The following is a 23,089-nucleotide window of genomic DNA, read 5'->3' as shown; positions in this document are numbered from 1 at the left end:
CTTGAGTAACATTTGAGTGACAGCTGAGCTATAAGGAAAAAGCAGCTGTGTAAAGACCTAGGAGAAGGGCTTCTAGGCAGAGATAATCTCAATGTGGAAGGCTAAAAACAAGGACAAAGCTAGTATGCCTCAACTTTATGAATGAGGTGCTGAGCAGAGATGAGAATCTTTGAGCATATCCATTGAAAGGAGCAGGGATTTTAATCTGCTTGCAAAGGGATACAACTGGAGAGCTTTAGACAGGAAATGAATTCAATGTGAGTTGCTCTTGAGAAAGACTCCTATGGGTCACTGTGCACAGACAGGGAAAAAGGAGGACAGGAAACCAGTTAAAGGGCTATTGGCGTTGGTCCAGATGAGGCATGATCATGCCTTGGATGAGGGTGATTAGTTGTGGATATAATGAAAATAGTCACATTCAGGAAATGTTTCGGGGGTAGAGAGGACACTACCCACTACTGAATTTTATATTGGCTGTGAGTTAAATAGATGACTCTTCTGTGACAAATATTGGATTGAATGGATGGTGAGTATCAATTACTGAGAAATTTTATACTTAGTTTTGGTTCTGCTAAACTAGAGAGAAAGAACAGTCTAATCCCCTTTGCCCAACTTCCCTTGCAATAAACAAAAATAAAAATTAAAAAGTAAAGAAACATGATGAAAGAAATACTTTCTTTTTTTATTTTTAGTTTTTATTTATTTTTTTTTGACAGGCAGAGTGGACAGTGAGAGAGAGAGACAGAGAGAAAGGTCTTCCTTTGCCGTTGGTTCGCTGCCGCGGCTGGAGTGCTGTGGCCGGCGAACCGCGATGATCCAAAGTCAGGAGTCAGGTGCTTCTCCTGGTCTCCCATGGGGTGCAGGGCCCAAGTACTTGGGCCATCCTCCACTGCACTCCCTGGCCACAGCAGAGAACTGGCCTGGAAGAGGGGCAACTGGGACAGAATCCGGCGCCCCAACCGGGACTAGAACCCGGTTTTCCGGCACCGCAAGGCGGAGGATTAGCCTAGTGAGCCGCGGCGCCGGCCAAGAAATACTTTCCAACTATCAATTATCCAGGCTATCAAATAATACCTCAGATCCAATCATCTGTGAATTACTGTAACAGAGTGCCCAGAACTGAATTCAGACAACTGATCTGATTGGCCCACCAGCAACACTGTCATTCTATTTCAGGGTGGAAGTGGAAGCCTGGGTGTTCCATGCCCAGACCCTGAGGTCTGTCCACCCACTGGTCCCTAAAGTCCTCAGCTAAAGCCATGTTGTGGCAAGATCTCTCTGAGCTGATACAAAACTGTAGGGAGTCTGAGTTAGAGGGTTGTGTAATAAATGCAGTCTAGAATGGTAGTAGAAGTAAGATTAAAAACCAGAAAATATATGTCAATGTGGTCTAACCCCTTACAGGGTTCACATCAAAATTCCATTTGCTTTCCAGAAAGTAGTAGTACAAACCATTGTTCCTGTTCATGAGCTCTTTGGGACAGCTCTTCCAGGACATAGTTCTCCCTTGCACTAGAAACTATTTTAAAAGTAAACACAAGATACCGCTATTTAAAGAAAATCTGCCTCTAACATCCTTCTCAGAAATATTTTATTATTGCACCATTACTAAGAGCTTTATTCATGGATTTACAACAAAGGTGGCACCATGGGTGGTCTGGCCACACCCAGGAGGCAGTGACATTCCAAAGAGGCAGCAATGAATTCCCAAATGGGTTTCAGCTATGAAAATTGATTTTTGCCTATAGCTAACCTAAAAGAAAATCCTGTGTGTCTAACATTGTGTAATGAGCTGAGGCTTTTTTTTTTTTTTTTTTGACAGGCAGAGTGGACAGTGAGAGAGAGAGACAGAGAGAAAGGTCTTCCTTTGCCATTGGTTCACCCTTCAATGGCCGCCACGGCCGGCGCGCTGCAGCCGGCGCACCGTGCTGATCCAATGGCAGGAGCCAGGTGCTTCTCCTGGTCTCCCATGTGGGCGCAGGGCCCAAGTACTTGGGCCATCCTCCACTGCACTCCCTGGCCACAGCAGAGAGCTGGCCTGGAAGAGGGGCAACCAGGACAGAATCCGGTGCCCCGACCGGGACTAGAACCCGGTGTGCCGGCGCCGCAAGGCGGAGGATTAGCCTAGTGAGCCGCGGCGCCGGCCGAGGTGAGGCTTTAAAAGGGCATGGCATTTATTCAAACCATTCAATAAATTGCAACACCAATTTTCCTTCAGTATGCATATTTCCAGCACCGTGCCTGAGACTGAAAGATGTTGGACCACATGGCAATCACCTTGGCTCTGGCCAACACCTCCTAGGTGTATTGTAGGCATTCTACCATGTTGCTTATAGAATGATGTCTGTGATTATAGGAAGGTAATATGATAATGAAAGTCCTCAGAGTGTGGAATCATAGCAATGCAGTGTTAAGATGGAGCCATAAAATCACATTAATGCAATTCAAAGTGGTGGAGTATATATCCATGTAAACATACATACATACACACACACACACACACACACACAGAGTCCTGAGACTACAACAGGCCAACTTGGTAGGCAGCACAGAATAGCAGTTAAGGGCTTGGATTCCAGAGATACACTTCCTGAGTTAAACTCCCTTTCCTCTCCTCTCATTGACTAGCTATATTTGTGAAATTTTGCTAAGTCTGTTAAACAGAGTGGCAAAAGTGGAATATATTTCATAGAACTGCTAAAATGATCAAATGAAATGCACAGAGAGTGCATAGTACAACACATGGCAAACAGAACCATTTGAACATGTGTTTTTCTTATACCACACCACTTTGTCTAAGGTTACCCTGAGTGAGCATTGCCTTTCATGATTCCGTGCATCATCAGAAGTCATCTGAAGAGAGGAGAATATGAGAAACTAACATGCATGAAGCCTGTTCTACACAACAGGCTCTGTTCTAGAGAATTCTCTTTAAAGAATGAATCATTCCTCCCAACTATGGTGGCCATGACCCACACAGGGAGAAGTGTGAAATGATCCATGGACTTCACATGGCCTTGCAATAACCTCCGGCTACATTCAAAACCTGTCTGTACCATATACTACTATGATGACATGGGGCAAGTAATTTCAGCCCTTTGAGCCATCATTTTCTTATCTGCAAAGCAGGCATAATGCTGAATTTTCATGGTTCCTATGAGGATCTAATGAGTTTATATTTGTAGGTCTCAAAAGTATGGTTGCTCCTATAAATAGTTGCTAGCTTTCCTTCCAAGGGAACTGGCAGCTTGTCTTGGAAGAACTCAAGGCCCGTGCTCACTTCATTATTTAAGCAGAGTTAACTCTCATTCTTTCATGGAAAAACACAAATTATTACAAATAAAATGGAATAAATAATGCAGCTAAATTTCCAATAGATATGTGCTTTCATACTTCAAATCTAGTTATTGCTCAGTTCAAAGTACTTGACAATACAGAATTTCCTTTCATTATTAGGATAGCTGGTTTTTGTTTTTTCTTTTTTGGACCGTGAGAGAGAGAGACAGAGAGAAAGGTCTTCCTTTTCCGTTGGTTCACCCCCCAAATGGCCTCTACGGCTGGCGCACTGCGCCGATCCAAAGCCAGGAGCCAGGTGCTTCCTCCTGGTCTCCCATGCGGGAGCAGGGCCCAAGGACCTGAGCCATCCTCCACTGCACTCCTGGGCCACAGTAGAGAGCTGGACTGGAAGAGGAGCAACCGGGACAGAATCCGCCGCCCCGACCGGGACTAGAACCTGGGGTGCCGGCGCCGCAGGTGGAGGATTAGTCAAGTGAGCTGCAGCGCCAGCCCGGGTAGCTGTTTCTGAAACTGAAAAGTAAGAGTTAATTGGACACACAGAAAAATGGAGTGATGATCCAAAGTTCTGAGATGACAGGGATTTATGGCTTTCCAGGTAATCTATGGAAGCTCTTCCTGACTCTATTCCCGATGAATCTATCTATCAGAAATTTCTCAACCAAATCGTAAGGCTTTGAGGTATATGTATTATACAGTTCTGAAGAGGGAGGTGGTAGGTAGTGTGAGGGCTACAAAATGACAGCCCCTTACAGGAATTAGGCTATAGCATTTGACTACGTTGGAGATCACTGGCCCTTCCTTTTGGTTCCAAGGCAATGATGGGGATGAGGAATATACCATTTATGAAGTCAGGGAACCTAGACCTACCAACATGCCTCCATTTACTGTAACTTGTCCTGGAACTGGAGGCAAGTCATAGCATACAAAATGAGCTAGTACTGCTGATGTATAAATTGGAGTTTGACCAAGACTAGCATCAGTATGGCTGGGTACTTGGCAGGGAAAGTAGGAACTGGGGGCCAGAAGGAAGAAGCCAGCTGGAACAAGGCATGGGCTTGGAGAGGGACAAAACCCAGTGCTCCTTACTGGAGGAAGATACTTGTTTAATGTTTTAAATGCAATATACTCTTCTGATGACACAGCAGGATTGTTGGAGCTCTGTGCCACCACAGAACTGATGAGTACTAAAACCAGGAGCCAAGTCAATCAGGAATTTAGTCATCCTACCCACGCTTATTAAGCACCTACTGAATAAATAAAGTAAGCCAAATTTCCATGACTTGGTGGAACTTATAATCTAGCAAGGGGAGATAGATGATAGATAAGTAAATCAGTAAAACGGAAACTGAAAAGTGTTTAGTGAAACGGAAAGTAAGGCAGAGCAAGGGGGATTAGGAATGTGCTAAGAGGGCTGCAGTGTCAGAGTGGGTCTCATTGAGAGAATGATTTTTGAGCAAGGACCTCAAGGGGTGAAGGATTAAGCCATGTGATTATCTGAGTCAACAGCATGTAAATGAGCAGGTGCCAGTGCTAAGGTCTTATGATGAACTATCCCAAAGAGGCTGGTATGGTTGGGGAGCAGTGGAAGATGGGGGAGCTGAGGAGATGACACCAGAGGTAACAAGAGGGGCTGACCAGACCATGGATGCCTGTTAGAACTTTAATTTTTAGAGGCCGGTGCTGTGGTGTGACGGGTAAAGCCACTACCTGCAGTGCCAGCATTCCGTATGGGCATGGGTTCAAGTACCAGCTGCTTCACTTCTGATCCAGCTCTCTGCTATGGCCTGGGAAGGCAGTAGAAGATGGCCCAAGTCCTTGGGCCTCTGAACTCACGTGGGAGACCTAGAAGAAGCTCCAGGATCCCAACCTTTGATGGGTTCAGCATTGGCCATTGCGGCTATTTGGGGAGTGAACCAGCAGATGGAAGACCTTCTCTCTCTCTCTCTTGCTCTCACACTCGCTCTCTTTCTCTCTCCTCCTTCCCTCCCTTCCTCCCTACCTCCCTCTATAACTCTGCCTCTAAAATAAATAAATAAATCTTTTTTAAAAAGTAAGAACTTTAATTTTTAGTGAGTGAAATGTGGGGCTTGGCAGGGTTTTGAGCACAAAAATAGATGATCTGACAAATGTTAAAAAGATGATGATCAGGCTGGCATTTCAGTACAGTGGGTAAAGATGCTGCCTGTGCCAATATGAGTGCTGGTTCAAGTCCCAGCTGTTCCACTTCCTATCCAGCTCCCTACTAATGGTCTGTGAAAGTAGCAGAAAGTGCCCCAAGGGCTTGGTCTCCAGTCACCTGGATAAAGCCCTTAGCTCCTAGCTTCAGCCTGGTCCAGTTCTGGCCACTGCAGCTATCTAGGTAGTGAATTAGCAGATGGAGGATCTCTCTCTCTCTCTCTCTCTCTCTCTCTAATTCTTTCAAAATGAATAAATAAATCTTAAAGAAAAAAAAAGATGAGGAGACCATCACAATAATCTGGGTAAAAACAATGGCAGCTCAGACCAGAGTGGACTATAGCAGAGGTGGTAGAGAGTCATCAATTTTGAGGATTTTTTAAAAAAATGTTATATTTGTTTACTTCCTGGTTTTGTAGACCCTGGAGACACCACAAGACGAAGGCATTGTGGCAGGATGAGCTCTCCGAGGGAGGGGGATGGACAGAGATGAAATCAAGGCTGGGCCACTTCAACTGTGAAAGGTGGCCAAGAGGAGAAGGAACCAACAAAGAGGTGGAGGAGGATGGGCCAGAGAAGTACCTCCCTATTAATTCAGGAGGCAGGAACTTCTCGTTTAATGTGAAGGAATCAGTTTGCCAGGCTGCTTTGCAATTTGAAATGACTGATTTGAGTGAGGTGATTGCTCCTTGTGTACAGCTCATGGTGGTTTCATGGAGGCCCTGGGGCTGGGCAAAGCACCTTGGATTGTGTCTATGTCCATGTGTGTATACATGTGTGTGTGTGTGTGTATAGCATGTTTGGGTTGAGTAGCTGGGTGAACCCACATACCCCAAGAAATAGACCCTCATGACAAGGAAAGCCCTATGAAGAGGGAAGCCTGCTGGGCCAGCTCTTTCCATGGGAGAAGAAATTTTAGTTTTCCATTTTGTTGCTTAAAAGCACTTTTCTGGCCAGTGCCATGGCTCACTTGGCTAATTCTCCGCCTGCGGTGCCGGCACCCAGGGTCCTAGTCCCAGTTGGGACACCGGGTACTAGTCCCGGTTGCTCCTCTTCCAGGCCAGCTCTCTGCTGTGGCCCGGGAAGGCAGTGGAGGGTGGCTCAAGTGCTTGGGCCCTGCATCCACATGGGAGACTGTCGCTCCCCCTCTTCGTGGAGGAACGACACAGGACCCTGCGCTGTTCTTTTGTCTGCTCGGCCCTCCCCGGGTTTGCTGCTGGTTCTTCCCGGGTTGGCTACTATCCCTTCCACCTCCGTGGAAGGGCAGTTCCCCCTGCCACATTCCCCACTTCCGCAGGGGAGCGGCACACCGCCGGCCGGCTTTCTCGGGGGCTGCACGGGTGTTCCTTCAGCTAGATGTTCCCCTTAGATGTTCCCCGGTGCATGCCGTCTCTCTCCTCCTTTATAGTCCTCCTCCGCCAATCCCAACTCGGCTGCCCACACGCCGAGTACGCTGCTCTCCAATCAGGAGCAAGTCCTACAGTTTATTGGTTGAACTGGAGGCAGCTGTGCGGAAGCTGTTTACTTCTCTCCCAGCGCCATATTGTGGGAGAGCAGATGCATAGAATAAGTCTTAATTCCAGTAACTCAGTCCAGTCCGGGCTGCTCCCCACAGGAGACCAGGAGAAGCTCCCCACTCCTGGCTTCAGATTGGCACAGTGGCAGCTGTAGCGGCCATTAGGGGAGTGAACCAACGGAAGGAAGACCTTTCTCTCTGTCTCTCTCTCACTGTCTACAACTCTCTCTCTGTCTCTCTCTCTCACTGTCTAACTCTGCCTGCCAAAAAAAATAAAAATAAAAAAAAAGCACTTTTCTAAATAATTCCTAATCATATGCTAATTTGAATCCTGTTACATGTAAGTGGTCTATAAAAGCCTCTTTTTCTGAATTTAGTGTATACAACTGTTCAAAGAGGGTTTTTTTAAGTGTTTGTTGACTATCAGGGTTCTCTTCTTTTTCTGAAAATACTCTTCTTCAATTAATTTACTATTTTGTTATTATTCTAAATTATTCTAAATACATTCTAATTATTTTTGTTATTATTCTAAATTTTTTGCTTCTTGGCTGTACAGCTGAGCATTATGTTCCACAGTGCTTAGAGAAACTGACTCAGCTCCAGCATCAGATCTCAGGATAGTACCTTTCTCATGTTTCCTGGAGTTGAACTATACGAAATAAAATAAAAGTTCATATTTCTGCTCCTGCATATTTAACAATTATATAGCAATTTTGATAGTCTAGACTTAAAAGCTTGACAAACATTAACTTGTTTTATCTTACACTTTGGTCCCTGAATCCATGCAGATGTTTTAAACCCATAGTCATAAGTTAATGATACTAAGAGGGTACAAACTCCATCCAATTATGGTTTTTAGGAGGTGGGCCCTTAACAGTCCTTAGAGCATTGGGGTTATGCCCTCAAAAGGTAGTTTTCATGATGGTGTTGTTAAACAAGCCTTAGTTGATTAAAATTAATTGCCACATAATCCTTCTTCTTCAAGTCCTCTGTCATTGGCATCTAGCACCCTTACAGGTACCAAACCAGTAAGGCCAGCTGAACTTGAACTTGAACTTCCCAAACTGAGCTAATTAAATCTTTTCTTTTTATAAATTTAATTGTTCCAGGTATTTCATTATGATAATGAAAAACTGACTAACACACTTCTCACAACCTCATGAGAAAGGGACTATTATCATTATCTTCCCCATTTTATACATGGAGGAAGTGAGTTACAGAGGTCAAATTATTTGCTAAAGACACATAACAGCTAAGTAGCAGCAGCAGGACTCGAACCCAGGCAGCTGGGCTCCAAAGTCCCTGTGCTTAGTCTTCATGCTTTGGCACACTCTGGGCCTCTTTTTATTGGTGGGCTGCCATGCACATTCTTCCCATTTTCTCCAGTAAGATCAGAACTTTGTGTCTAGCGCTTTGGGATGCTGTTTAAGTTCACAAACACCATCCAAAAGATGCTGATGTGGTGAGCCAGTCAAGTCACTGACCATAGCACAGCCAGGGGAAGGGCCACACAGAGAGAACTACTTGGTCAGCATTCCTTGTCCCAGGCAGCAGCGATTCCTGGTGCTAGCTACGAGGAATAAGGATCGCACCTATTAGTGCTTTAAGCACATTCAATATTAAAGTGGTGGTTTTAATAGACTAAAGAATATGTCCATATAAAGATGAAAATGGTTTAATCAATTTCTTCTCAATTTGATGTTTTACATGAAAGGTTCATTGCCGGAAACGGTTTGGCATTATTAAAAATCAATGTTAATCGGTGGTTTAGACATCAGTTTTCTCTGTTGTATCAGCTGAGCATTTGCTCCTCTAACATCTGTCTGTAGTGTGACAACATCAGCTGCAAGTTTCTCATTTCTGCAGGTACTTAGTTTTTTTTTTTAACTTTTATTTAATGAATATAAATTTCCAAAGTACGACTTATGAATTACAATGGCTTCCCCCCCATACCGTCCCTCCCACCCGCAACCCTCCCCTTTCCCACTCCCTCTCCCCTTCCATTCACATCAAGATTCATTTTCGATTATCTTAATATACAGAAGATCAGCTTAGTATATATTAAGTAAGGATTTCAACAGTTTGCTCCCACACAGAAACATAAAGTGAAAAATAATAGATGATTTTTTTTAAATGATGATGAAATCAGATCAGACCTATTGTCATGTTTAATCCCAGTGAGAGTCAAGTTGGGAATTGATAATTTCTTTTTTTTTTTTTTTTTTTGCAGAAGATCAGTTTAGTATGCATTAAGTAAAGATTTCAACAGTTTGCACCCCCATAGAAACACAAAGTGAAATATATTGTTTGAGAACTCGTTATAGCATTAAATCTCAATGCACAGCACATTAAGGACAGAGATCCTACATGAGGAGTAAGTGCATAGTGACTCCTGTGGTTGACTTTACCAATTGACACTTCTGTCTATGGCATCAGTAATCTCCCTATGCTCCAGTCATGAGTTTCCAAGGCTATGGAAGCCCTCTGAGTTCTCCAACTCTTATCTTGTTTAGACAAGGTCATAGTCAAAGTGGAGGTTCTCTCCTCCCTTCAGAGAAAGGTACCTCCTTCTTTGAAGACCTGTTCTTTCCACTGGGATCTCACTCACAGAGATCTGGATAAAGAAATTATGGGATATGTACTCTTTAGAATACTATACCGCAGTAAGAAACAACGAAATCCAGTCATTTGCAACAAAATGGAGGAATCTGGAACACATCATGCTGAGTGAAATAAGCCAGTCCCAAAGGGACAAATACCATATGTTCTCCCTGATCGGTGACAACTGACTGAACACCAAAAAGGAAACCTGTTGAAGTGAAATGGACACTATGGGAAACGGTGACTTGATCAGCATAGCCCTGACTGTTAATGAACAACTTAATACATTATCCCTCTTGGTAGTTTTTTGTCTGTTCTACTTAATATGACTGGTTTAATTCTGTAATTAATGACAGTTATTCTTAAGTGTTGAAAATTAACTGAAATGTGACCCCTGTTAAACATAAGAGTGGGAATAAGAGAGGGAAGAGATGTATAATTTGGGACATGCTCAAGCTGACTTGCCCCAAACGGTAGAGTTAGAAACATACCAGGGGATTCCAATTCAATCCCATCAAGGTGGCATGTACCAATGCCATCTCACTATTCCAAGTGATCAATTTCAGTTCACAATTGATCATAATGAAAGGACTAAGAGTCAAAGGGAGCACATAAACAAGTCTAGTACCTGCTAACACTAACCGATAGAATAAATAAAGGGGAGAGTGATCCAACATGGGAAGTGAGATACTCAGCAGACTCATAGAATGGCAGATGTCCTAAATAGCACTCTGGCCTCAGAATCAGCCCTAAAGGCATTCGGATCTGGCTGAAAAGCCCATGAGAGTATTTCAGGCATGGAAAGCCAAGACACTCTGGCAAAAGATCTCTGTGAGATCCTAGGTTTTTTTTTTTTTTTTAAGATTTAGTTATTTGAAAGGCAGAGTTACAGATAGGCAGAGGCACAGGCAGACAGAGAGATCTTCTGTCTGCTGGTTCACTCCCCAGATGGCTGCAATGGCTGGAACTGCATTGATCCAAAGCCAGGAGCCAGGAGCTTCTTCCAGGTCTCCCATGTGAGTGCAACAGCTCAAGGACTTGGGCCATCTTCTTGCTTTCCCAGGCCATAGCAGAGAGCTGGATCAGAAGTAGAGGAGCCAGGACTCAAACTGGCACCCATGTGGGATGCCAGCATGGCAGGCAGTGGCTTTATCTGCTATGCCATGGCACCAGACCCAGGTACTTAGTTCTTTTGTCATCAGCCTCATAAAATCTCTCCCCATTGGACCAGCTCCTCTGTGCATTATTTCTCTACAAAGTTTCCTGTGCACATCAGAGATGAAGTTTGCTTGTTTGATGTAGATGCTGCCCCCACAGGGAGGTAGAGACTGAGATTCTACAATTCTCACATGCTTCCAGACTGCTGCTGGTCTGCCTAGCAAAATTCAGTATAAAGAGCCCAGGGCTGTGGTTATCAGCCCTGGCTTCTCCATGGGAAACATTTGAGACCCTTTGAAAAAATATTGTTGCCTGGTTTCCATCTGCAGAGGTTAGGTGCAATTGGTTTAGGATGTCACGTGGGCAACAGGAGTTTTCAAAGTTCCCCAGGTGACCCTACTGTTAGGTCATGATTACAACCCATGATTTTAGTTGACTGCAGTGGTCCTACACCATCAGCATGAGCATCTCCTGGGAACTAGTCATAAACACAAGTCCTTGGTCCTCACCCCAGACCTTGGGGAAGCATCCATGTGATTCTGATGCATATTCAAGTTTGAGAATCACTGGTTTAGAGGATTAAATATTTTCTCTATTTCTATCGCTCCCCTCTCTTCTTACCTTTCCCTTCCTTCTCCTCCTCTTCTGATTTCCCCATCCCATGTTTGCAAACTGTTTGGGGCAGTAGGGCCATGCCAAAACACACTGATCAAAAACTGAGTTTTGAGAAAGTATGGAGAAAGCAATCCAATCGTGCCAATTATACACATATTCAGGTCATCTCGATAATTGGCCGCTGGTCACTTTCAATCAGTTTTAGCATGGTGTACCCCAAACCAGAGTAACTTGACGCAAGATAATTCTGTAAGTCCTTTGGTTACACAGACTTACATTTCTACTTAAAATCAATAATGTCATACTGTGTAACAATCTGGAAATAAAACAAACAGGAAATGTTTGGGTATAAATGGATTTATATCAGTCACCATCTAATGTTTTTGACTGCACTGGATAGACCCAATCTATTACAATGTGTTCAAACCCAAGCCAAAGTGATGTCATTGTCATTAAACCATCAGTGAATTTTGTGCGGATGCCTCTGGGGTGATGTCACGATCTGTAGGTTTAGGTCTTCCCATATGTCATGTTGAGTCCTTGATCTTGAGACGTTTATCCCCGGACACTTGAATCTCACTGCCCTTCACATCTGAGGAAGAGGAGCCTGGTGAGCCCTAACAATAACAAACAGTTATGGCCTAGGAGGCACAAAACAGTTTCTGCTCAGTGAGTTCCCAGTCCAAGGGGAGGGTGAACCCAGCACATGAAGCACGTGACCATGCCAGGACCTGGCAAGAGAAGCCTAACAACAGTGACATCTGGCCCGCATGTTCAAGTCACCTGCCATGCTGGTCCATGACAGGCGAGTGACCTGGGCCTGCTCCTTGAAGGAGAAAGGGTGCATTTTTACATGGGCTCAGCCTAAAGGCAATACTAATAGGTAATCTTTAAAAACAAATTTGTAAAGGGGGGGGCAAGATGGCAGTATAGCAACGGGACATTCTGAGTCATACCAGGAAAAATGGATAGTTAGTGAGCAGAGGGGATACAAGCTGGTGGTGGAATCATGAGAAGCTTGCACAGAGTGGCCTAGGAATCCACTAGAGACTGCTGAGGTGCACTCTGGGGGAGCAAAGAGGAGGGAGAGGTGGCAGATGTGCAGTGAAGGAGCGGCGCAGGGACCAAGCGAGGAGATTGGCGCTGATCCCCAGCAAACCAGGTGAGAGGTAGCGAGTCCATAGAGATGCAGATAGCAGTGGGCAAGGAAGAAGCTTGGTGAACTCTGTTTGAAGCTCCAAGTAGGAAGAAGGAGAAATTGTAGGGAAACAGGCAGAGAGGTTGGGCAAGCCATGGTCTTTCTGTTTCTCCCCCTTTCCCCCCAACCGAACCTACAGCCAGTGAGAAGAAGCCATATTGATGGTTTACATTTTCGAGTGTAAGCAGGGGACCACGACATCTGCCTCCTGAGCACACACACATCAATTGCAGGGGACACCTCACAACACGCACCACCTGGGAACAAGGATCACAACACTTCAGAGTGAGTTCCTAAACCACCACGCAAGCTGTACAACATAGTCCTAAACAGTGAAAACCCAAGCTCCTTTCATGAACCAGTAAGAAGTGCACCTAGCCCAGCAGGCGGGGATTAGTGAACCAAAGCCCTGGTACCCACCTCCATCAGGATCTAGAAGTAAACAGGGCTCCAGGAGATAGGGCTGCATGCTTCCACTTGCAACATACAGATGGGTAGCAGCTCACAGCAGACGTTAATCGATTTAAAAATAAAATCAACCAGAAATACCAAAGAACAAAGGAAAAATCCTGAACAAGAATAAGGAAGGCTTTATGAACTCATCAGAGGAGCAATATAAATCCTCAATAATTGAAGCTGAAGAAGAGATCGAGGATATGCCAGAAAAGGAGTTAAGAAAATTAATAGTCAGATTACTTAGAAGCAATCAGAGCTGTGGCTCACTTGGCTAATCCTCCGCCTGCAGCGCCGGCACCCCAGGTTCTAGTCCCGGTTGGGGTGCCGGGTACTAGTCCCAGTTGTTCCTCTTCCAGTCCAGCTCTCTGCTGTGACCCGGGAGGGCAGTGGAGGATGGCCCAGGTGCTTGGGTCCCTGCACCTGCATAGGAGACCGGGAGGAAGCACCCAGCTCCTGGCTTCGGATCAGCACAGCATCAGCCATAGCGGCCATTAGGGGAGTGAACCAACAGAAGGAAGACCTTTCTCCCTTTCTCTTACTGTCTATAACTCCACCTGTCAAATAAAAAAAAAGAAGCAATCAGAGACAAATTCATGATCTAAATGAAAAGCACTCCCAAGAAACTGAGATTTTATTTTATTTTATTTTTTTAAATATGGAACACTTCACGAATTTGCGTGTCATCCTTGAACAGGGGCCATGCTAATCTTCTCTGTATCATTCCAATTTTAGTATATGTGCTGCCGAAGCGAGCACAGAAACTGAGATTTTAAAGAGAAGCCAGAATGAATTACTGGAAATGAAGAATCCAATGAACCAAATAAAAAATGCAGTGGAAAGTCTTAGCAATAGAACAGATGAAACAGAAGAAAGAATATCAGAACTAGAAGACAAACTTCCAGAAATAATATAGTGATACCAAATACAAGAAGAAGAAATTAGAAGATTAAAAATCACTGTTGGAGAGTTACAAGATTCCATCAAACGACCAAACTTACAAATCCTAGGAATTCTGGAAGATGTGGAAAGAGAGAAGGGATTAGAAGGCCTTCTTAATGAAATAATAGCAGAGAATTTCCACAATTTGTAAAGAAAGAGACATCCAAGTAGAAGAAATACACAGAACTCCCAATAGACAGGAGCAGAAGAGAAATTCACCATGAAGCATAGTAGCAAAACTCACCTCAGTGAAACACAAAGAACAGATCTTAAAATGTGCACAAGAGAAATGATGAATCACATTCTGAGGAAAGCCAATTAGACTCACCCCAGACTTCTCATCGCAAACCCTATAGGCAAGGAGACAATGGTGAAACATATCAAAAGTCTTAAGAGAAAAAAACTGTCAACCCAGAATACTGTACCCTGCAAAACTATCATTTGTGGAAGAAAAAAAAAAAAAAACCAGAAACAAGGACCTTCCACAAAAAGCAGAAATTGAAAGAATTTCTAACTACAAAAGATGCTCAAAAAAGATGCTGCAACATCACTAAAAAAAGAAGATGAATGCAGAAAATGACCCAGCAAAAGTAAAAATGAAATTCAAAATACATAACCAGGACTATTTAAGGAAACATGGCAGGGCAAAAATGGTATTTAACAATAGTCACACTGAATGCAAATGATCTCAGCTCCCTAATTAAAAGTTACCCCATGGGAGACCAGGATAAGTATCTGGCTCCTGCCATCAGATCAGCACGGTGCGCCGGCCACGGCGGCCATTGGAGGGTGAACCAATGGCAAAGGAAGACCTTTCTCTCTCTCTCTCTCTCACTGTCCACTCTGCCTGTCAAAACAAAAAAACAAACAAACAAACACAGTTTAAAGACACAGACTGGTTGAATGGATGAAAAATGATAACCCATCTATTTGCTGCCTACAAAAAACACACCTTACCAACAAAGAAGCACACAGACTGAGAGGATGGAGAAAGATAATCCATGCTAACAAAAATCAAAAAAGAGCTGGTGTGGCCATCCTAATATCAGACAAAATAGACTTTAACAAAAAACCTATTAAGAGAGACAAAAAAGGATACTATATAATGATGAAAGGATCAATTCAACAGGAAGATATGACTATTATAACTGTATATGCACATAATTACAGGGTACCTGGCTATTTAAGAGAATTGTTAAGGGACTTAAAGGGAGATATGGATTCAAATACAATAGTAATGGGGGACTTCAATACCCTACTTTCAGCAATGGACAGATCAACCAGACAGAAAATCAGCAAGGAAATAACAGAGCTAATCAACACCTTAGACCAAGTAGACCTAGAAGATATCTACAGAGCTTTCCACCCTAAAGCCACAGAGTACACATCTTTTTCTCCAGTGCATGGAACTTTCTCTAGGATTGACCATATGCTAGGCCATAAAATGAGTCTCAGCAAATTCAAAAAAATGAAGTCATTCCATGCATCTCCTCAGACCACAATGCATTGAAGCTGGAAATCAGTAATTCAAGAATCTCTACATTATATGCAAATACATGGAGAATGAACAACATGTTTCTGAATGAACAATGGGTCATTGAAGAAATCAAAAGGGAAATCAAAAAATTTCTGGAAACCAATGAAGATGGCAATACAACATACCAAAATTTGTGGGATACAGCAAAAGCAGTGTTAAGAGGAAAGTTGATAGCAACTGGTGTCTGCATCAAGAAACTGGAAAGGCAACAAATAAATGAACTATCTATGCACCTCAAGGATCCAGAAAAACAACAGCAAACCAAACTCAAAACTAGTAGAAGAAAAGAAATACTTAACATTAGAGAAATCAACAAGATTGAAACAAAAAAAAAAAAAAAAAGAACAGCAAAATAAAGAGCTGTTTTTTGAAAAAATAAAAACAAAATTGACACACCATTGGCCCAAGTAACTAAAAAAGAAGAGAGAAGACCCAAATCAATAAAATTAGAGATGAAAATGGAAATATAACAACAGATAACACAGAAATAAAAAGAATCATCAGAAACCACTACAAAGAGCTGTATGCCAATGAACTGGGGAATCTAGAAGAAATAAATTCCTGGACACATACAACTTAGCTAAATTGAGCCATGACAACATAGAAAACCTAAACAGACCCATAACCAAGACAGAAATTGAATCAGTAATAAAGGCTCTCCCAACAAAGAAAAGCCCAGGAATGGATGGTTTCACTGCTGAATTCTACCAGACATTTAAAGAAGAACTAACTCCAATTCTTCTCAAATTATTCAAACAATTGAAAGGGAAGGGATCTTCCCAAAATCTTTCTATGAAGCCAGCATCACCTTAATTCCTAAACCCAGAAAAGATGCAGCAGAGAAAGAGAACTACAGACCAATTTCCCTGATGAACATAGATGCAAAAATCCTCAACAAAATTCTGGCCAATCGAATCCAACAACACACCAGAGAGATCACTCACCTGGAGCAAGTGAGATTTATCCCTGGTATGCAGGGTATCCCTGGTATGGCTCAACATTCACAAATCAATCAATGTGATACATCACATTAACAAGTTGAAGAACAAAAACCATATGATTATCTAAATAGATGCATAGAATGCATTTGACAAAATACAATACCCTTTTATGATGAAAACTCTAAGCAAATTTGGTTTAGAAATAACATTCTTCAACACAATCAAGGCAATTTATAAAAAACTCATGACCAGCATCATATTGAATGGGGAAAAGTTAGAAGCATTCCCACTGAGATCTGGTACCAGACAGGGATGCCCACTCCCAGCATTGCTATTGAATACAGTCCTGGAAGTTTTAGCCAGAGCCATTAGGCAAGAAAAAGAAATCAAGGGATACAAATTGGGAAGGAGGAAGCCAAACCATCCTTATTTGCAGATGACATGATTCTATATATAGGGGATCCAAAAGATCCCATTAAGAGGCTATTTTTTAAAGATATATTTATTAATTTGAAAGTCAGAGTTACAAACAAAGAAAGAGAAGAGAAGAGAAGAGAAGAGAGAGAGGTATTCCATCAGCTGGTTCACTCCCCTGTTGGCCGCAACAGCCAGAGCTGCATTGATCTAAAACTGGGAGCCAGGAGCTTCCTCCGGGTCTTCCCACATGGGTGCAGGGCCCCAAGGATTTGGACCATCTTCTACTGCTTTCTGAGGCCATAGCAAGAGCTATATCAGAAGCAGAGCAGCAGGGTCTTGAACCGGTGTCTGGATGGAATGTCAGCACTGCAGGCAGAAGCTTTACCCATTACACCACAGCGCCAGCCCCCCCACTAAGAGACTATTGGAACTCATAGAAGAGTTTGGTAAATTAGCAGGATATAAAGTCAATACACAAAAATCAACAGCCTTAGTAAACACAGATAATAACACAGCTGAGAATGAATTTCTAAAATCAATCCCATTCACAACATCTGCAAAAAACATCAAATATCTTGGAATAACTTTAACCAAGGATGTCAAAGCTCTCTACGATGAGAACTACAAAACATAAAAGAAAGAAATAGAAGAAGATACAAAAAAATGGAAAAACCTTCCATGTTCATGTATTGGAAGAATCAATATCAACAAAATGTCAATTCTTCCAAAAGCAATTTACAGATTCAATGTGATACCAATCAAAATACCAAAGATATTCTTCCAGATCTAGAAAAAATGATGCTGAAATTCAAATGGAGGCACAGGAGATCTTGAATAGCTAAAGCAATCTTATACAACAAAAGCAAAGCCAGAGGCATCACAATACCATATTTTAAGACATACTATAAGGCAGTTATAATCAAAATAGCCTGGTACAAAAATAGATGGACAGACCAATGGAACAGAATAGAAACCCCAGAAATCAATCCAAACATCTACAACCAGCTTATAGTTGATTTAGAAGCAAAAGTCGTCGGCACTGCGGCTCACTAGGCTAATCCTCCGCCAGCAGCGCTGGCACCCCAGGTTCTTGTTCCGATCAGGGCACCGGATTCTGTCCTGGTTGTTCCTCTTCCAGTCCAGTTCTCTGCTGTGGCCCACGAGTGCAGTGGAGGATGGCCCAGGTCCTTGGGCCCTGCACCCGCATGGGAGACCAGGAGGAAGCACCTGGCTCCTGGCTTAGGATCGGCGCAGCATGCCAGCCGCAACACTCCGGCCGTAGTGGCCACTTGGGGGTGAACCAAGGGGAAAAGGAAGACCTTTCTCTCTGTCTCTCTCTCTCACTGTCTAACTCTACCTGTCAAAAATAAATAAATAAATAAATAGGAAGGAAGGAAGGAAGGAAGGAAAGAGAGAGAGAGAGAGAGAGAAGAAAGAAAGAAAGAAAGAAAGAAAGAAAGAAAGAAAGAAAGAAAGAAAGAAAGAAAGAAAGAAAGAAAGAAAGAAAGAAAGAAAGAAAGAAGCAAAAGTCAATCCCTGGAACAAGGACAATCTTCCAACAAATGGTGCTGGGAAAACTGCATTTCCATATGCAGAAGTATGAAGCAGAACCCCTACCTAACATCTTACAAAACATCCATTCAAAATAAAAAAATTCACTCAAAATTGTTTGTGTGTGTGTGTGTGCTTGTGTGTGTGTTTGTGTGTGTATGTGTGTGTGTTTGTGTATGTGTGTGTGTGTGGATTAAAGATCAAAATCTATGACCCAACACCATCAAATTAATTGAGAATATTTAGGAAACTCTGCAAGACATTGGCACAGGCAAAGAATTTCTGGAAAAGACCCCAGAGGCACAGGCAGTCAAAGCCCAAATTAACAAATGGGATTACTTCAACTGGAGAAGATTCTGCACTGCAAAAGAAATAGGAAAGTGAAGAGGAAACTGACAGAATGGGAGAAATTATTTGAATTATTTGCAAATGATGCAATTGATAAAGGATTAAGAACCAAAATCTACAAAGAGATCAAGAAATCTCCACAATAACAAAACAAACAACCCAGTGAAGAGATGGGAGAGGGAGTAGGTGAGATGGGCATGGGGGTGGGAGGGTTGGTATGGGGGGAAAAAAACTACTATATTCCTAAAGTTGTATCTATGAAATTTGCATGCATTAAATAAAAACTTTAAAAATAAATGAATAAATAAATTTGTGGCAAAACACATAAAAAATTGGTTATAGCAACTATTTTTTAAACTTTTATTTAATAAATATATATTTTGAAAGTATAACTTTTGGATTATAGCAGTTTTTCAAACCATAACCACCCTCCCACCCGCAAACCATCCCATCTCCTACTCCCTCTCTCATCCCATTCTTCATTAAGATTCATTTTTAATTATCTTTATACAGAAGATCAACTTAGTATATACTAAGTAAAGATTTCAACAGTTATAGCAACCATTTTTAAAAACACAGTTCAGGCCGGCACCGCGGCTCACTAGGCTAATCCTCCGCCTAGCGGCGCCGGCACACCGGGTTCTAGTCCCAGTTGGGGCGCCGGATTCTGTCCCGGTTGCCCCTCTTCCAGGCCAGCCCTCTGCTGTGGCCAGGGAGTGCAGTGGAGGATGGCCCAAGTGCTTGGGCCCTGCACCCCATGGGAGACCAGGAAAAGCACCTGGCTCCTGGCTCCTGCCATCGGATCAGCGCGGTGCGCCGGCCGCAGCGCGCCGGCCGCGGCGGCCATTGGAGGGTGAACCAACGGCAAAAAAGGAAGACCTTTCTCTCTGTCTCTCTCTCTCTCACTGTCCACTCTGCCTGTCAAAAAAAAAAAAATAAATAAATAAAAAACACAGTAAGTCACATATCTATGCAACTCATCTCAAGAACTTTTTTTCATTTCATAAAACTGAAATTATGTGGATACTCAATAACCAGTAAGTCACCATATCTCCCTTTCCAAGCCTCTGGCAACCACCATTCTACTTTCTGCCATGTGAATGTCACTACACATATTTGTCCTTTGGTGACTTATTTCACTTAGCATAAAATCCTTAAGGTTCATAAACATTGTAGCATGTGCATTAGAATTTCCTTCCTTTTGAAGGCTAAATAATATTCCATGTAATATACAGACCACATGTGTCCATGTTTCATCAGTTGATGGGCACTTGGGTTGTCTCCACTTCTCAGCTACTGTAAATAACACTGCCTTGAACGTGACGTACAAATGTCTCTTTGAGTACTTGCTTCCCATTTTGAGACTATATACTCAGAAGTGGGTTTGGTCATATAGCAGTTCTATTTTTTACTTTGGAGCATCTACCATACTGTTCTCCATGGGAACTGTACCATTTTACATTTTCCCTCCAATTATGCAGAAGGGTTCCAATTTCTTCACATTCTCTGCTATACTTGTCACTTTCTAGTCTTTTCATAATAGCTGTGCTAACGGACATGAGGCGATGATATCTGTTTTTATTAGCATTTCTCTAACCACCAGGAATGTTGAGCATCTATCCAAATATCTTCCATGGAGACATTTCTACTCAATTCCTTTGCCGAGTTTTTAATCTGGTTGTTTAGGGGTTTTGTTTATGTATTATTGGGGTTTGGAGCTCTTTACTTCTCCTAGAACGTAACCGCTTATTAGATGCATGATTTACAAATACTTTCTCCCATTCTGTAATTTTCCATTTCACTCTGCTGATTGTGTGCTGAAACACAGAAGTTTTTATTTACATATAGTCCAATTTATCAGTTTTTTACTTTTGTTGCCTGTGTATTTGGTGTCACATCCAAGAGAGGTTTTGCCCTGTATTTTCTTCTAAGAGTTTTAGCTTTTTAGATCTTCTGGATAGGTTTTTAATCCACTTTGAATTAATATTTATATGTAGTATAGGGTTAAAGTCCAATTTCAGTCTTTTGCTTGCAGATTTGAGAAGTCCGTCCTTTCCCCTGCTGAATGGTCTTGGCCCCCTTATTGAAAATCATTTAGCCATATGCGGGAGAGTTTATTTCTACATGGCCTATTGTATTCCATTGCTCTGTATGTCTGTCTCTTTGCCAGTACCACACTGTTTTAATTGTTGTGGGTTTAAAATAAAGAAGTGTGAGGCCTCTGGCTTTGGTGTTTTTTTTTTCCTCCAAAATTGTGTTGAATAATTGGGTTAATATTTAGCAATTTTTAAAAAAGATTTATTTATTTGAAAGACAGTTACAGAGAGAGGTAGAGACAGAGAGAGAGGTCTTCCCATCCGCTGGTTCACTCCTCAAATGGCCGCAACACCTGGAGCTGTGCCGATCCGAACCCAGGAGCCAGGAGTTTCTTCCCAGTCTCCCACATAGGTGCAGGGGCCCAAGGACTTGGGCCATCTTGTACTGCTTTCCCAGGCCATAGCAGAGAGCTGGATTGGAAGAGAAGCAGCAGCCAGGACTAGAACCAGTGCCGATATGGGATGCCTGTGCTTCAGGCCAGGGCTTTAACCCACTGAGCCACAGTGCCGGCCCCTAGCAATTTTTTAAGATCAAAATTCAGATTCCTGTCATCTTCAAAGCCTGCAGTATCTTCCAAAGACATACACAGTTCACAATTCTTACCAAGAGGACCTCAACCCTCTGCAGCACCTGTGAGCCACATCTGCCTCTCCACCATCACCTCTCAGCACCCTGTCCCATCCTGTACATGGTGCTGCAGCCCCACTAGCCTCCTTTGTGCTCTCTAGGTCATTCTTCCTGCCCCAAGGGCTTTTTACCCACACATCCATCTACCTGTTCATTCTGCACCCGCCTACTGAGTTCCTACTCTGTGTTGGGACCTTTTACAGGGATGGACAAATGCTCATGGCCGATGCCATCCCAGCTTTGAGCTGAAAGGCATTCCTCTTCACCTGGCGTGAATTGGTTCTCCTCCCCTCCCACATCCATCTTCCACCCTGGTTCTCTGCTTTCACTGCCTTCATGCCCTTACCTTAGTTCTTGTGTTGATCTCTACATTATCTGTCTCCTACACCAGACATTAAGCTCCAAAAACCAGAAGACACTCAGGGAAGACCCCATACACTTTGCTGGAAGAATAAAGTGAGTTTGTTAGTGATTTTCTCCGAGGACATTAAAGCTCCCTTTTTGAGAACAAAGAGGTCACTCCTGTTTCCAAGCAAAAAAATGGATGGGGATGTTGCTAAGTCACTGTTTGGAAAGCTGTGTTAAAGTTGTACTAGACACAAGTAACAGCACAACAGCCTTACTGTTTAAACCTTTGGCCAGGGGTTAAGATGCCAAGTTGCTATGCCAGCACCCCACATCAGAGTGCCTGGGTTTGAGTCCTATCTCCACTCCCAATTTCACCTTCTTGCTAATGCAGACCCTGGGAGGCAGCAGGTGATGACTCAAGAGGTTAAGTCTCTACCATCTACATGGGAGACTCAAACTGAGTTCCTGGCTCACACCTAGCCATTGTAGGCATTGGGGATATAAACTAATGAATGTGAGTGCTGTCTTGTACGTGTACTCTCTCACTTGCTCTCCCTCTCTCTCTCTCAAATAAAAATTAAAAATAAACACTAAAAGTGTCTTCTAAAATTGAAAAGCAATTTAATTGAGCAACATTTCTAAGGGCCCTAAATCCCCACCCTACCCCACCCCATCTTCTGATCTGACCCTTTTCAAGGAAATTTGGGAGAGTAAGCATCTAGCATTTTCAAAAAGGGAAGAAAAAATTTCCCCTGAAAGTCTAGGTTGTATTTTTGTTGTGGATGTTACCGGTTGCTTGAAAGTCACTGACAAAATGTAGAGTTTTCAGATTCCATTATTCTTCTGGACAAAACGCTCTAAAATGTGAGTCAATCCAGGTTTAGCTAAAAAGAGGGAATGCTTCTCAAAGAATCCCATTTTTGATGGTAATTTGATTAAATTTGGTCACTGAGATTATAATCCCCCAAATTAACAATGCACGTGTACCATACTCATGTTACCTGAATAAAAGAGATTTGTAAGGCAAAAGAAAAATTTTTAAACCACTTTCTTCCACTGGGTTTATAATTCAAAGTGTTTCCTCATAGTTAATCAGAGCAAATGGACACATATTTGTTGTTTTTTGTTTTTTTAGAAAGCTTTTGTTAATAAACATAAATTTCATAGGTACAGCTTTAGGAATATAGCAGTTCTTCCCCCCATACCCACCCTCTCACCCTGACTCCCATCCCACCTCCTACTCCCTCTCTCATCCCATTCTTCATTAA

At 42.7% G+C, this 23,089-nt stretch overlaps 1 long non-coding RNA gene and 1 other non-coding gene across 5 annotated transcripts in view; both read right to left on the bottom strand.

Annotated features, from left to right (window-relative positions):
- Window positions 1-13,665: 13,665 nt before the first annotated feature.
- On the bottom strand, window positions 13,666-13,772 carry LOC127492191 (U6 spliceosomal RNA). The gene has a single exon (XR_007921351.3). It is a non-coding gene; the product is annotated as a U6 spliceosomal RNA (small nuclear RNA).
- Window positions 13,773-21,052: 7,280 nt separating this feature from the next.
- Window positions 21,053-23,089, bottom strand: part of LOC127492122 (uncharacterized) — a 140,826-nt gene continuing 138,789 nt past the window's right edge. For all 4 annotated transcript variants that reach the window (XR_016213242.1, XR_016213243.1, XR_016213238.1 and 1 more), the window contains 2 exons: window positions 21,820-21,916; window positions 21,053-21,256 (listed from right to left, as the gene is read on the bottom strand). This is a non-coding gene — a long non-coding RNA (uncharacterized LOC127492122). The remainder of the gene's footprint in view (window positions 21,257-21,819; window positions 21,917-23,089) is intronic.

The sequence above is a fragment of the Oryctolagus cuniculus genome, chromosome 9 (assembly GCF_051225735.1).
Source record: "Oryctolagus cuniculus isolate XC-2025 breed Fujian yellow rabbit chromosome 9, ASM5122573v1, whole genome shotgun sequence".
NCBI lineage: Eukaryota > Metazoa > Chordata > Mammalia > Lagomorpha > Leporidae > Oryctolagus > Oryctolagus cuniculus.
This window is presented reverse-complemented; position numbering and strand designations above follow the sequence as displayed.